The 15,986-nt window shown below is 53.9% G+C and overlaps 1 protein-coding gene across 6 annotated transcripts in view; it reads left to right on the top strand.

The window, feature by feature from the left end:
- LOC144174273 (uncharacterized) overlaps window positions 1-15,986 on the top strand; it is a 299,423-nt gene that overhangs the window by 254,229 nt on the left and 29,208 nt on the right. The window lies entirely within an intron of this gene.

Raw genomic sequence — 15,986 nt, 5'->3', positions numbered from 1 at the left:
TCTTTTACTGATCTTTTAGAGCCATGGCAGCTCTGCCCTGTGACATGTGACTTGTCCGTTGTGAAAATTGATAAGAACCGAGTTCCAAAAAGTGCTATTCTGCCGCACTTTTTGTCTCTACAGGAAAAATATCCCCCTGCAGAATTTTATAGCGACAATTCAAGAGCTGCCTCCGCTGTATCCTGCGGCTCATGGACCCAACGCGAATACCTGTATGTATACCAGCATTTTCACGGCGGAGGCATTACGGCGTTTTTCTTGTTGTTAATCATATTGTCGAGCATCATATTCCTAAATCGATACACCGCTCCTCTGAGCGTGGTACGCGCGTTATCTAAACCACATCTAAAGTCATCTAAAAACCACATCGTCAATGTAAAAACGACATCGTCAAGCCTGGAATTTACTATGTGCTGGGTACCTGCCCACTCTGGGATCGCCGGAAACGAGTTGAAATGGCCACTCCTGCCGCCCTTCGAAACACCGTGGACATAGCAACACTGACCTCAAGCCGCACATCAGACAACTTCGTAAAACATGGCAAACACACTGGAGTGAACAGACAGACAACACACTACACGTAATAAAACCACGCTTGGGACGATACAGTACTGACTCACCCAACAGGCAACAAACACCTTAGCTACTTTAAGCATAGGCCACACTCATGTAACACGCTCCCATTTGTTCACTGGATGACCAAGACCCTTGTGTAGCAGGTGTGGAGAGGGCATATCCCTAACCCACATCCTCACTCAGTGCAGAGCACTCGACACAATAAGACGCAGACACTTTCCAGAACTTTACAGACAGCAAATTCCACTACATTCGTCTCACTTCATAGCCGGCAGTCCCGTGTTCTGTATATTTTTTACACCTCATTTCATACCTCGCAGTCATAACCTGGCCCTCCATACCAGCCATCTTCATTGACTTTTAATTCACTCCACATTTATATTTACTCAAGGCTTGAAGTGTTCGCCTTTACATCAGCGTCATGAAATACATTCTTTTTCGGCGCTCTTTTCCCATAGTTGGCCTTGCGCCATAAAACACCAATCATCATCATCATCATCAAGAGTGGCGTGTCTGATAGTGTCCAACTGGGCCTCCTCGATTACCAGTGCCGGATCGTCCGCGGACTGCCCGAGACGCGTTCCGGCGCTGCTCGATTTTCCCACGCATTCCTGTGACATGCAGATGCGAACAACGGAGCCCGTGGCGTCACGTGCTGCGCATCCTGGCTCCGGGTCGCGTTTGCGCAGTCGCAGTAAATTACGGGAGTTTCGTCTCCAACCTTCGTTCACATATGAAGGTCTATTGTGAGTACAACGAAACATTCACGGTTATCTTGAGAAAGGTCATGATGGTGTTCCAAAAGTCGAAGTGCCTGAAGAAAAAATTCTCCCGCATTTCCCCGAGGGGGAGAATGTGAAAGTGCGAATGCACGGTTGTCGGCCCGCTTGCGGCGCTTGCGCTCGGCCCCCGCAGCCCACCGCCTCGCCGCCTTCTCTTCCATCTCTTCCATCGGGTTTGTAGTATCACGTGTGCACCACGCAGTTATCATGCCGCTATAACGCCGCTGAGTCGCCAACGCACGCCGCTGACGACGTAGTTTGAATGCGTTAAAGATATAAGGCGCGTCACTAACACTGATATCAGCGTCGTGTCCGTGGCTTGGTCGGTAGAGCGTCGCGCTGCGGCCGCAAAGTCCTCGGATCGAAACCTGGCACCGGATGCTGTTTCTTTTTTAAATATAGAGGAGCACTGCGGACGCCGCCGCCGCCGACGCCGCCGCCGCCGCCGCCGGCGGTGGATGGTTTGGGGTCGCTTATAAAGTGCATTCGCACTTAAAAAAACGCTTCCCGTGGTCGGAATCGGACCTGGCCGGGTCCCTCGCGTTACGAGGCGGCTATCTGGCTGCGTCATTCTGACACGGCGTTCATATGCGAGGCGTTGGAAGTGATCTTTGTTCTGCGTCGTTGCCATGGACGCCGCCGTTGCTAGGCCGCACTGCACGCCGGGAGATGAGCGGCTAATTTTAAATGGGCGCGCTGCAGACTCGATCCAACGCCTCCTAGATCGTGTCCCGGTTAACCGCAGCGCCGTTGGCACGGACGCTGCCGTTGCATGGTTTTGGTTAAGTGTTGGTTTCGGGTTTGAGTTTTCGTTTGGTTTTTACTGGCTGGGGACAAACTGTTCCCTACAGGGGAGGGGTTGGGTATACTCTGATTTCTTTGCTATAAGCTTTTAACCGTGCATACGGTCAGGCAGGCCCGAGGTGGTCGAATGAACAGCAACGCACGCATGCCCAGACAGGCAGCGGTGGGGGCGTCGCGCCGCTCCTCGACGCCGCTTTCCCTCCGCCGGTGTCACGTGACGTCAGTTCTTGGGGCGGGAAAGCATGGTGAACCGCTTGCTTGGGCGGAATGGCCGTCGGAAGTTCAACCGCTATTCGCTGCGTCTATCGGGACGACTGCGCGTGCGTGGCTGGTTTTGCGCATGCGCAGGAGCACCGATCGTACGTGTGGTGGGCGCCGCTTCTCCGGATAACTCCATAACAGCTCCGCGTGAAACGGTTCTGTCCAAGGAAACTGCGATCCCGAAGCGTTAATCGGAACCAGTGGGTCGTAAATTATTTCGCTGACGAAGAGGGGCAACTCCGGGGCTGCTCTGGCCTGTTGTTGAAGGAGGCGGAAGAGAACTCGATCCGATATGTGTGGCTCGTGGGTTTCGCCGCATATGGAGCTGCACAGTTCGCGCCCACGCTGGGACTTTTCGTCTGCTGAGGAGACTGGTTTGCGTACCATGCGCAGGCGAGGCCGCAACTGGTGGTTGGCTCGCCTGCTCGCACACGTACTCGCGAGTGGACTCGAAAAACTGATTGTTTTTGCATTTTGTGCTCTTGACGACTTCCTCGGGGAAAGTTTTCCTTTCTCTCTCTCTCACTCTTCCTTTCTTTCTTTCTTTTTGCGGTTTTGGACTGGTTCTTAGGCTGTGTTTCAGAATGTTTGCTTCAGAAAAAAAAAGAAAAAGAAAACGCTTAGGCAAGCTGCACGAAAACGCGCGGCTTCAACATTGAAGGTTCGTGACGTCACAAATCGTAGTGCGGGAAAGTAAATGCAATGCCATACCATTCACACGTGCCTACAGGCTTTGGCCGTGTATGCAGGGCCCACCACTGCGAAGAGGCGCAGCAGCGAACAAAGCCACCGTCGAAAGAGCGTTCGCTGAAGCCAAGCAGCGGACATTCTGAGCCGGAAATGGTTATAAAATATACGCTGTGGACATTTTTATGCTGCCTTGCTCTCCCGCTGTGTTGCTTTGCGGGGTTGTTGGCTTTTAGAGGAAACAATAAACCCCGTCTGGCCGAGTTTATAGTGTTTACGGTGAATCAGGCTCGTAGTTTTCCTCTGCCCAAAAGTGGGTTAGCATGAGCACGACCGCTCAGGACGCGTCGACTGTGGTGCGTGTATCCGCTGCTTTTATGCTTCGATCGCCTGCGTGTTTTCATTGTGCACCTGCCAATGGACCTGGCAAAAATAGCGCCGTTTACGCGGCCCTTGGAACTTGCTCGAATAACGGCCGCTCAGTGGTGTATACTCGTGAGCATGTGCCCATATCTATAGACTGGTTTTTGAGCAAATGTTACTCCTCGGATTGAGTTGTGTATCCGTTATAGCTAGGGAGCTGGGCGGGTGAGGGAAGGAGAGAAAGTGCGCTGAAGGCAACTGGACAGAAGAGAGGAGGACAAAAGAAAGTGGGGAGCCGCAGACGTGAGGAAAGTTCGGTTAGCATCACTGTGCTATTCTGAGTCATAGCAGTGACGCAATCAAATAACGCCGCTAGTGTTTTGTGTTGAGGCGATGGCGAGGCCCATGAACCGCCAAAAGATGCTTTTCAGATCACTGGTCGTCAACTGAGGAACTCGATTTTCTCCAACGGACGGCACCTTAATTGAATATAGAGCCGCAGAGCAGGCGTTCCACGGTTTCCGGCGATCTGCAGTCAGGACTCGTGGTCCCGCTTGAAAGAGGCACGACTTTGTGAGCGCGGTGTCTTTGTGAGGCGAGTCTCTGGTCGGGGCAGACGTTGGTGTAGCAGCCTCGTGGTTAACTTCGGGTCTACGTGTCGCAAGAAAGCGAGATGGTGCTTCGAAAGGGACCGGAGACAGTTCCGTGCCGTTAAAACAAGGGCATTTTAGCTGTGGCATCGCGCACGATTGTTTAATGCCATCTTGCCGACATTACGCATTTGTAGGGACCCGCGAGCAGCCCTGTCGTCTCCTGGAACACCTCAGGGGCCAGGAATTAAGCCACTGAAGCACCTTTGGAGGACGGGTGGCGCGGCGGTGGTTTCACCAGATGCATGCTCGGGGCTGCTAAAAAGCGGGCTGTGTGCTGCAGGCCTGGAGAGGTGCCTTCGATAAAGATGGCCCATTGCGCCGGCGGCTGGCAGAGGATGTGACGGATGGCTTCCTTGATGACGTGAAGCTCGGCTGACATAGACTATGTTGCTCGCTTGGCAGTATGACAACGTGTGGCCAGTGGGGGGAATAGAGTTTCCGGAAGAACTGCGCTCAATTGGGAGTGAGTCCTCTGTGAAAATTTGGATTGCGGCAAAGTGCAGCCGGCTGTTACGGTCTACTATTAACTGAAGCATGCCACTTTGAGGCATACTGTTCTGAAGCTGATTTCGGGGATGCTGCACCCGATGATTGATTGATTGATTCTAGGGTTTAACGCGCCGACGCAACGCAGGCGATGAGGCGCGCCGTAGTGGAGGGCTCCGGATTAATTTTGACCACCTGGGGATCTTTAACGTGCGCCGAAATCTCGAACACACGGGCGTTTTTGCTTTTCGCCTCCATCAGAAAAGCGGCCGCCGCGGCCGGGAATCGAACCCGCGTCCTCGTGCTGAGCAGCGCAACGCCTTAGCCACTGAGCCACCTCGGCGGGTGCTGCACCCGATGAGTGGGGGCTAAATGGTCCAGGGCGAGATACGAGACGACGTTGCATTCGGTGTCTGAGTGGGATCGGAAAGATAAGACGAGAATAAAGTAGCGAATTGGGCGAGTTAATGTAAGTTCTTATCGTACAACGGCGCAAACACACGCGGACGGAAGACACACGAGCGCTCGTGTGTCTTTCCTTTCTTCCGACCGTGTGTGTTTGCGCCGTTGTACGATATGAAAATAGAGAGTTTTAGCATAGCGGGCTCCGTCCGCTAACGCCACGGCGGCGGGCCGCGGTTACCGGGACCCGACTGCGCAGGCGCGAACGGGGAGGGCGAGGAGGTTGCCCCTAAAGCGGGATTCACCCGACGGAGAAACCCTCTCTTTTTGGCCCGCAGGACCCGCTCACGTGACCGGTTTTAGGCTCCGCCCCTCGGTGGGGATAGCACGCGGTGGCTCCGCGAAAGAAAATGCCTCCGCGTGTTTTCGCTCGACGGCGGTGGCCCTCGGCGGGGAATAAAACCTGTTCCTCGGCGCTGTCGTCTGCTACTCACTCCGCGTAGCTCCGCACGTGTGGATGCGCCGCCAGGCCGGATAATCCGGTCTCGTGCTGTTGACGTCACATATCCGTCCGCCTCCGTGAGAGGGTTCCTCCGTCGTGTGAATCCCGCTTAAGCGGAGCGAATGCGCGGGCATGGCGAAGGCCGGTCCGCGGAACTAATCCACCCTACCGGAACGAATGTGCCCCTGCCCAGTCGGGCCTCGCTACCCGCCGCCGGAGCCCGCTATGCTAAAACTCTCCAATAGGACGTCCTCGCGGCCTGCCAGAAATTGAAAGAGCCGTTTCCTACGATGCGTGTTAATCAGCGGTTTTCACGTGCAAAACTCGTTCATGCTGTAAATGTGTTCGCAACATTTCTTGGAGCTGAATCACATTCAGGGGCAGTCGACCACCTAAGCTAAGCCCGAAAACTTCCTGGGAAGGCAGAGGCAGGGCTTCCAACTTTTGAACGGCAGCTTCTGGGGGAAAGGAAGACCGGCGTTGATGCTTCGCTGAGCGTGACACGGAACGACAGTCCCCATCGAATACCGGCACGATATCTCACGAACCAGCACATCGCGGATAATTCGCGTACAGATCAATTTGAATCGGGGCCCGTGCAGCGATTTCGGTCTGTTAAAATTGCAAATAATATTTGAATTCCTAAGGTGCGCCTCCGAGGATTTGTGGATATCACTTCTTGTTGCGAATTAAAGCGTGGCCGACGCGTCATGTTACGTCGCGTGAACACAGGGTCCCCCCATCATTATTCCCTTCCGGACTATCACCCGATCACCTTTCATCATATATCGTTATGCACCTTAGTCTATGCCCCGCGGCAAGCTGAACGTTAAATAAAGCCACTGCAACACTTTTCTTTGAGTTAGGTGCAGTCTTTAGGGCGACACGTATAGATGTTGTGGAGAAAGCTTTCTGTGGCCTTTGCTGGGTAGTACGATGGCAACTCGGTGCTCACGGATACCGTTCATCTGAGGGGGATAAAGGTTTTTGTTTTCAACGTTCCAGGTCCTTCTTGTGAGTGCCATGTTTTCTCTATTGGGCTGTATTGGTTGAAAGTAACCACACATCGTCCATGGTTTCCCAGGTTTTAAGGTGGCCACTAGCTTTGAGAGTTTCCATTGGGCATGCAGGTACGGTACCACATGGCAAGATTGAGTTGTAGCACTCCAGAAGACGTAATCGAGAGTGGCGAGGCAGGTGAGAAACGGCCTCGTGCAGGGTTGTTTCGTCTTGACCCCGCGAAGAACGTTTGCCGGCACGCGAAATGGCGGCGTTCATTCGCGGAAGAGGGAGAGTCCATCCATGGCGGGCATGGTGCTTTGGAATGGGCACTTGTGACGCTTGTCGGAGGCGCCGGTGTGCTGCACTATTCTTCAGCCGCGTCTTTCAGGTACATGTTCGTCGTGCAACGAGAGCGCTCTGAATGGGAACTGCCAAATGCGCGGGCTTGCGTGCCTCGGATCGTGCACCGGGAGTATATATCCGCTGAGTTTGTCGTCCCTGCGGTGTGGGCACTCGACCCTCATCTCGCTCCGGGGCACGGAATTCGGGTGGCCGTGTAGCGAATAACAGCGAGGGAGCCTGCACGGATGCACTTCATCCATGTCTTGCAGCCCACTTTGTGCGAGTGCAAGCGAGGCAGGGAAGGGTGGCCGAGGACACGCCGGAAAAAGCGGCCGAAGAAACAACGGCCCAAGAAACGGCCGGAAGAAACAGCCTTCGCTCTGCCGGCCCTGGCGCAGACGCCGTTCTGTCGGCTGATTACGGCGTCAGCGTTCCTGAAACCAGGGCGTGTACGAGCGCAGGGCCGTAGGCATGCGTACGAAACACTCGGAGCCTGCGGCTTTTCGCTGCGCCACGTGTGCGCATCCGAGTAGGCGGAATCGCTGTAATTGTTGCGGCCCTGCAGCGCCGAAGGTGGGGGCGTTAAATTTAGGCCCCGCGCGGCTTCTTCCGTGACGCTCCGACCTTGGGCTCGGCGGCGACCCGGGCTCGGGCCACCTGGTTTCTGGGTCGTGACCCGGTTTCTCGGCATCGACCGGCCCGTCCGTCCTCCGCCCCGCGCGTCCGGAACGCCTGCAGGCGCTCGCTGCACGACGCTGTCCCGGCTCATTGGCGCTGGGCCTCGTCCCCTTCTGCGGCACTCGGGCTGCACATTTTCTCTTCCGCATACTCCCTCGGCCCGTACGCTCCCGTGTACTACCGTGGCTCATACTGTGTGGCTGCCCTGGCTCACACAGGCAGCCACACGACCGCTTGTTGCTATTCTTTGAGCCACTTGCGCGGCCCAACTTCACTTTTTTTTTTTTTTTTTCCAGCTCGCATGTCTCCGGAAGGAGTGTGTGCCCTAATCCACGACGCTCGTCTTCTGTTCCTAAGCGTTACTCCTGTCGTCGCTTTCTTTTTGTGTGTGTGTTTGGCTTTTTGGGGTGGCTCAGTTGTTTTTAAAGGTGCGTAGTAAGACCACAAGCGTTTTTTTTTTTCCTTCACGTCGTCGCCAAACGTAACCACTGGTTATGTAACACTCATTTTAGTGATAGAGGTAACCATTGTTAATTCCTCGAGAGTGCTTCCCGAATCGCACACGCCTGATTTTTCCCTCGCGGTGTGAAACGATTTTGACACAGGCTTGTCCCGGATGGTTACCTTCATCCACTACACATGCCGATGCGCATCGTTATGCCAACGATGCTGTTTAGCACAACTTTAGGTTCGTTCACATTTCATTACGCCCATTACTGAGCTTGTTTTGTGCAGTTGCTGAACTATTTTCGCTTGCTTTCCCCGGAAGCAGTGAACAAGCTTATGCCGGCACATTCAGTGGCTCATAGTTTCCGCTATCCCGACGTTTCCTAACCACACTTTCAAACCACGCTGGTGCGCAACTTTGGAGAGGAGGGGAGACTGTCTCTTTTTGTTTGACGACTTTCCTTACGAGAGCTGTTCTTATGACGGTCATGGTCATGACGGTCATGACAGCCCGTACATTATTTAGGCATGTTTCCCTAACACTCATAATATACTTAGTCGCGAAAAGACCGCCGTGCTCGTCTCCGCTGAACGACGTGCTTTTTCCTTTATCTACAAAGGGCACGCCAGAAGTTGGTCTCATTTCACGGTTTCTGGATAACTTGGTTTAGTGCACGAATGCGATTCATTTTCGAGTAAAGTTCCTCAAGGCAAGCACGCTTGCTGCTCTCTGAACTGTTGATAATCTACGGTGCCCCTGTGCGGTTAGCTTTTACTTTTGTCAACAACTTGTGTAAACTAAATGTATTAGTTATGAAGCTTTTTGACGTCGCCCTCATTGGATGTACATTTCTCTTTCCTAGTGCAATCTCGTATACAGCAGATTCACGGTCGTTTCATCAACACCTGCAGCTTTCCATCCGTCGGGGACTTCTTCACCCAGATTCAGACGAGGGGGAAAATTAGGCGACTAGTGGAGCTGCTCTCGGCGCGTTAATCCTGCCGTAACTGTGCCATACGTGGGCGCTTTGAACCATTCTGCTACTATGGCAGCCGTGTTGCTCGTTCCGCTGGCGTTTTCATCTCCGGGTGTACATATTCTGGCCCAGCCAGTCCGCCTTCCTGTTCCAGAATTCCCTGCCCTATTTAATTGTCCTCCTCCGCTGCCGCGTGAGGATGGACAACTAGCCTTGCCTCGCCTCTATCGGCCTTCTGGTGCAGAGGAGGCCGCTGCCGCTCCTGTTGGCGACCTTGACACTGTAGCAGCGGCCTGGTTGCTCATCTTGCGCTCCTCCCGACGTTCCGGAAGAGTTTCCCGCTCTCAGTTCCGGCTTTACGTCGCCGAGAATGCCGTAGTTCTTCCACTACGCGCGTGCTTTCCGCATTTCCGTCCCATAGTAGCGCGAATTCGCTGCGAAGCGGCCGTTTAATTCGTGGCCCCTCTTTGGCTGCACGCTTGGCTTCTTCATTTTCGCCGGTTTCGTTCGCTCTTCCCGGCCGAATTCTGCCGCTCAGCGTCGCCTATGCTCCCTTCCTTTGATGTCGCCCACCACTGCACCGTCTTGCACAATGTCTGCGTAATGTGCACTTGGAATGAAGCGAATTTTGCTGTCCACTTCGCCGCTTGTCTCCCCCCCATTTTCACTTCCCATCGCGATCCTGTAAGGGGGTATTAATTATTATTCTGCGGGTATTTCTTTCCGCAAAATCGGCAGATGTGTCGTCCCGACCATTCTTCCAAACGTTCATTCCCGTGCCGCTTTTGCGCTGGAGCGCTCTGTCACAGTGAAGAGGTGGCGACCCGGTGTACCCGATTCATTGCTGACTCGACGCCCCTGTATACCTCTCACTATCCTCACCAACGCACAGCTTTGCTGCCTTCATTTTCCGCTTCCTGCAGCCTTACCGCAAATGCTGCTACCTTCTCACTAACGATGGAGGCCACGCATTTTTTGGCATTAAGAATCTAACCACAAGATTTCCTCTGACTGAGCCCTGCTGTGGTACCCCAATTAATGCCGGAGAGCTTCTGTACTAACGGCATTTACTTGACCGAGCGCTAGTGTTAGGTTCGGATTCCACTGGCACCCGGTACGGAGCAGGGTGAATGCGCCGCTGTTCTCACCCACTGAAGGCTGTGGGCAGCTCGGTCGCCAGCCAGCTCGTCAGAGTCGGGTGTGGCCGAGTACCAAGTCGGTGTCGCCATGCGGGTCGTGCTGGCGAGGAAGTGCCGACTGTGGACACAGCGCATCTTCCTGGTGTTGTCCCACCTGTCATCTACAGCTCAGCCTCGTCGGTTTCATCCTACGTGCGTTTCGGGTCATTCTCAAGTTGGTTATGTTATGGACAACGACATAGCCGCAAACGGGGTGAACTGGTTCCGCGGTGTACACCAAAGAGCAGGAGTTTACGGACCACGGAAGCAGCAATTTTGAGTTATTTCTCTGCCGCACGGCAGCCCGGAGTACTATGTCCGGTAGTTTTCATTAGTTCAGTACTTCAACCACATCTCGCATGCATTCGACAGGCTGCTTTAGGAGGAGAAATAACATGAATTTGCCATTTCCCTGGTCCGTAAACTTTTGATCGTGGCTGTACGTTGTTTTCTGCATCACGTGGAAGCGGACCGGGCGAAGTTGGATTTCGGAATCGTGCATGGAGGGAGCAGGCTGGCCAAGCTGCGCGACGCCAGCAGCTCGACGAACGAAGACGTCCATTCATCACCTGGTGCGCGTCTTTCGTCTCATCTGCGCAAGGAAAGCGCGCTGGTATCAACGGCGGCGACTCGGTAGCCTGAAGTGGTCGGGTTGTTTCGTTCCCCAAATGTGTCTTCCTCCAAGACAGCGGCCTCAGCTGTGCAGCAGCATTCCTCGTCGCGCTTCAATTGGCGAGGCCCTTTTTATGACTTGCTACCGCGCTGATCAAGAGTAACTGTGGCCGCTTAACGGGCTTATAAAAGCCCCGCCCGTAAAAATGTTATCGGTTTCGTTCGGGCCATTGATGTCGCCGCTTGGTGATTAATAGCACACGTTGACGGCAGTACGTATACACATATGCGATTTGCGTGTCGTTGCAGTTTAAGCCCTGCATTCGTTTTCCCTCTGCACGCATGCAGAGCAGCGCTTCTTCCCCTCCCCCACCGTCGCGCCTTCCTTCACACTCTTTTGTGGTTCCGAAAAAAAGGGGGGGTGGGGAGGGGGCTGGAAGAATTTCCCCGCAGAATGGCATAATATGTCGCGCGGGAGTGGCCATCCCTTTGGGCAGTTGTTGAGCGCCGTGCAGAAAGCCTGCAGTCGAGAGTGAGCCCTAGTGCAGACGGCGGTGGATCCTCCCGGAGAGGCTGTCGGCCTGAGGCCCTGGGCACGGGTGAGCGCAGCTGGATTGCCGGGCCTTCCACCCTGCCGCCCCCTTTTCGGTCTGCGTTATTAAGGCCTCGGGTGTCTCGGCAGAGGTGTTCCGTTTCAACACTAATGGTTCCAAAATGGCCGCCGCTGTCAAGGAAAAATGCACAAACACACACGCACACTTGTGTTCGTGTGGGATTCGACTCCGGGTCGTCGGAGTAGCAGCCAAGTGCGCGAACCACTGAGCGAACGCGGCATGCGCCAGAACGGAGCGCGATTTCCCCTGGAGCGCGCTCCGTGACAGGTGAACGCGAGGGCAGGTGCACTTAGCAAGGAAGCTTCCGCGTGCACTGCGGCCAGCCTGCAAGGAGCGTCAAGGACGAAGACGGGAAATGGCCGGTGATCGCTGGGCTTTCGCCTCCAAATCGCGTTGGCAGAATGCAGTTCCCGACCGGCTGTGACTGAACGTTGTGTGCACCCGGAGCCTTCTGTTTGAGCTGGGTAGAGTCGCTGTTTTGTCCAGCATATAACTGAGGACATGAGGCACCTCTTATGCCTCTTATGCCGCCGCTGCCCGCGATGTGCTACTTACTCAAGGGGCAACACCGTCGAAAGCACTTGTGCGACTCCCGAGTGGAAGCGCACTAGAACTTCCCCACTTCCTCTCTCCCTGGAGACGAAATCGCGGCGAGGCAGTGATGGGGACAAAAACTCTGTCTACTTTCCTTGCGGAATCAAGAGGTTCTGTGAACCCACCGAATATATGCATCTTAAATGTGTGTACGTCTTCCCATCGTGGACACTTACATAATGCTTCGCGTCGCGATACTTAAAGGAGCCATAAAGAGAAAATACAACTTCGTTTAATTTGAAAGAACTAGGATTCAGTATCTCACTCAGTTCCATTACGGCGACAAAAGATGTCTTTTAGCGAAAAAAAAGCAAGAAGTATTTAAAAACTTTCAAATTTTGCGCCACAGTGACGTATTATGAGCAAGAATGACGTCATACGGGCCAACAATAAAACATAATTTTCAGTGCGTTAACTGCGCGTTAGCATTCAAGTGATGCGGTCAAATGGAACTAGAGGCCCCATTACAGACGTCCAGTCATGTGTCGTCGCGACAGGTCAGTTAGGCGGCCGCCAATCGCTCAAACAAGGTTCCGTGACGTCATAGAAAAGTTGCGGGAAATTGGCTAGGGGGTCGCGACTGCTTCACACGTTTTCTTTAATATCTCCGTTATTTTTTCGAAGATTGCGATGATATTGGTATCATTGTTATCGGGACTAAGCAGTCTTTCTAATGAACCCAACTTATATTTTGTCTTCATGGCTCCTTTAAAATGGGCGTGTCATCGTGTGTATCGCCATCCTTATCCCGAGAGAAAGTGTTTATTAAAATGAAAATATTTACAAGGCGAAGTTTTGCCTCTCGACAGAGGGCACAGGTCTCGCCGGGGGAAAAAGTGGTTTGAAAAAAAAAATGTCCCCGATATAAACTATTGCTGATTGATGATTGATTGATTGAGGGGTTTAACGCGCCGACGCAACGCAGGCGATGAGGCGCGCCGTAGTGGAGGGCTCCGGATTAATTTTGACCACCTGGGGATCTTTATCGTGCGCCGAAATCTCGTACACACGGGCGTTTTTGCTTTTCGCCTCCATCAGAAAAGCGGCCGCCGCGGCCGGGAATCGAACCCGCGACCTCGTGCTCAGCAGCGCAACGCCTTAGCCACTGAGCCACCGCGGCGGGTGATATAAACTATTGCAATGTTTTACTCTTGCTTCCCCCTGTTCTCTCCCTTATGGCTCATTCATCTCATTGTATTCGCCCCCAATCTGGGGTAGCAAAGCGTATACCGTCAGTGGGTCTGACCTCTTCAGCTCTCTCTCTCTCCCCCCCTTTCTCTCTCTCTCTCTCTCTCTCTCTCTCTCTCTCTCTCTCTCTCTCTCTCTCTCTCTCTCTCTCTCTCTCTCTCTCTCTCTCTCTCTCTCTCTCTCTCTCTCTCTCTCTCTCTCTCAGGCTCGAGGAATCTATATTATATACACGTCGCCGCGCATGTTTTAACATGGCCGTATACACCAATTCGTTTAGAAAAATTTTAAACTAGTGAAGCCTTGTTACAAAACTTTCTAATCTCATTCGGCATTGTCATGGCGCTCTTTAGGCATTTGTCGGCCTCGCGCCATTAGAGCTCAAATCATCATCATCACCATGTCACTGCGCGTGTGTCGCCGGCCTGGGGCTGCCGAGCAGAGGCGTAAAAGACGACCTGACACTTGGGAAAGTTTGGGGACCGAGCAACCGAGGCCCTTCTGGAGAGTGAAAATGGCAACCGCTCGGCCACGAGCGCCTTTTTTCTTGTTTGCAGGTAATGTGGACGCATTGCTTGGCCCTACGGGTCCGAAACCCGGCGTCACAAGCACGAAACGGCGCATAAATGGCCGACCTCGCAATCGGAATGGCAGTGAAGTCGGAAAGGAAGCTGGGCGAGTGTTTGTGTGGATGGGAGTCGAAGCCGGGTTTTCTTAAACCCGGGACGAGCACGCACCCGGAAAGGCCGCCACAGCTGGATGGTTGTGTGCAGCTAACTAAAGGGTCACCTAGCGAACGCGTTCCGGCCTTCGACTCGTAGTTGAACACATGCGTTGTCGCCTACATGAGCAATTTGAGCGCGCCAATCACAGAAGTAGCGATTCGGCGAATATCGGGACAGGCTTCCCGTAAGCGACCTCTTTGCTTGGAGATACGAACGCCGGTGTGTGCCGGCCTGACGTTGGGCCTACCGTTTCGCTTAGCGCTTTAACGTCGCCCAGCGGCGCCCGCAGCTTGACGTGTAATGAGCACAATATCTTGCGGCTCGTCTGGCCCGGTCTCTGGAGACTCACCGTAATCGTATGCCGGTGAATTGAGTAGGCAGTTTTAGCATATCGTTACCGTGTTTGCGTTACCGTTTACCGTGCTACCTAGGAAGCGCTGACGACGGTGAAGTTACCGTTCGCGGTAACTCTCGCGTTGCGCAGTCTACTCCTGCAAACACGGTAAACGGTAACGTAAACACTGTAACGATATGCTAAAACTGCCTATTATGAGGTTTAACGCGCCGACGGTATACGCAGGCGACGAGGCGCGCGGTAGTGGAGGGATCCGGGTTAATTTTGACTACCTGCCACCTGGGCATCTTTAACGTGCTCCGAAATCTGGAATACACGGGCGTTTTCGCCTTTCGCCTCCATCAGAAAAGCGGACCGTATGTCGTATCACGTCTGGGGTCCGTGCGCTTTCATTCTGGTACGGTGTGCAATGGGCAGCCTGGAGGCCCGAAGCTCTTCGTCCCCCTTTTTATAAACTGGCGAGGGAACGGGAGGCCTTTTAGATCCGTAAACGCCACGACGTCGCCGGCCGGGGAGAGAGTGGGCGTGTCCTGCCTCTGTTGGCTGCTCCAAATCCCCGTCACGGGCGCACGAGAGGCGCCACTGGCGCGCTCGGTTCCTGTCGCACTTTCCTTCTTTCGGATGCCCAGAAAGGCTTAGTAGCTCCAATGCGTCCTCCACTCCCTGCTGCTGCGCCAACAAATTTGGCCAATGCTCTCCGCCGGGCTAACCACATCCGGAAATCGGGTCAGCATTGAGCATGGTTCCCTCGTTACCTGTCCTGGGATCTGTCTCAGTTTGCGTAAGGCGTCGTTTAGGTTGTAATACTCCGAGCATTCGTTTTCGCAACTTGCTTGCTGTGAGAACGAGGAGAGGGTTTGGTACCGACGGCTGCAGGTTTCAGGGTGTACCAACGTGTGGGCCAGTCTGAATGATGTGTTGCTTCAATTCGTCGGTTAATTCAAGATCGTGATCAACTAGGTAAATCGGAGAGTACAGTATTAAATCATATTACCACATTTAGTTTCTAATTGTGCTAATTAGAGACTAATTGTGCAACTGACGGGTTTGAAAGACAGCAACAAAGGCGCTGAGCTTTGGTGTAACGCAACAGTGGGATCGCCTGTTGTTTCGACCGGACATTAGCCTCCTGCGAATTCCTTCCTGCTCGTCTTGTCCGCGCGGAAGCAGCGCCGCCCTCCTTATCGCACTGGCATCCGCACTAGGCGCGGGGACGTCCGGCGGTTTCCTCTCCTTTGCACCTGTACGAAGCTGGCTGACACGACGAGCGCACGCCTTCCTGCGCCTGCGTTTGTTTCCGGAAGTGGCGCCCCCGCCCATTCGCCCGCTAAGCTGAACAAAAGAGAGTTTTAGCCTATCGGGTACCGTACGCTGACGCTACGGCGACGGGTAGCAGGGCCCGACTGGGCAGGTGCAAATTCATTGTGGTAGGGTGGATTAGTTCCGCGGGCCGGCCTTCGCCATCCCCACGCATTCCCTCCGCTGAAGAGCAACCTCCTCCACCCTCCCTGCGCGCGCCTGCGAAGTCGGGTCTCAGTAACCCGCCGCCGTAGCGTGGGCCTCCGGTAGCCGCTATGCTACTCAAAAAACAGGGCTGCGCTGCCCACGTGAATGACAAGTGAGGGCTATAGGGTAGTGCATGTCTTTTTTTATGGCGATACACAGTTAGGGTATTTATTACATTTATTTACGAGCGTGTTGGCCGGGGCGCTGTCCAAACGAGTGCGAGAAAGAAAACTCGATTGTGTTTCTGTAGTCCGC

The sequence above is a fragment of the Haemaphysalis longicornis genome, unplaced genomic scaffold (genome assembly GCF_048455015.1).
Source record: "Haemaphysalis longicornis isolate Haplotype H1 unplaced genomic scaffold, Haemaphysalis longicornis Haplotype H1 scaffold_3, whole genome shotgun sequence".
NCBI lineage: Eukaryota > Metazoa > Arthropoda > Arachnida > Ixodida > Ixodidae > Haemaphysalis > Haemaphysalis longicornis.
This window is presented reverse-complemented; position numbering and strand designations above follow the sequence as displayed.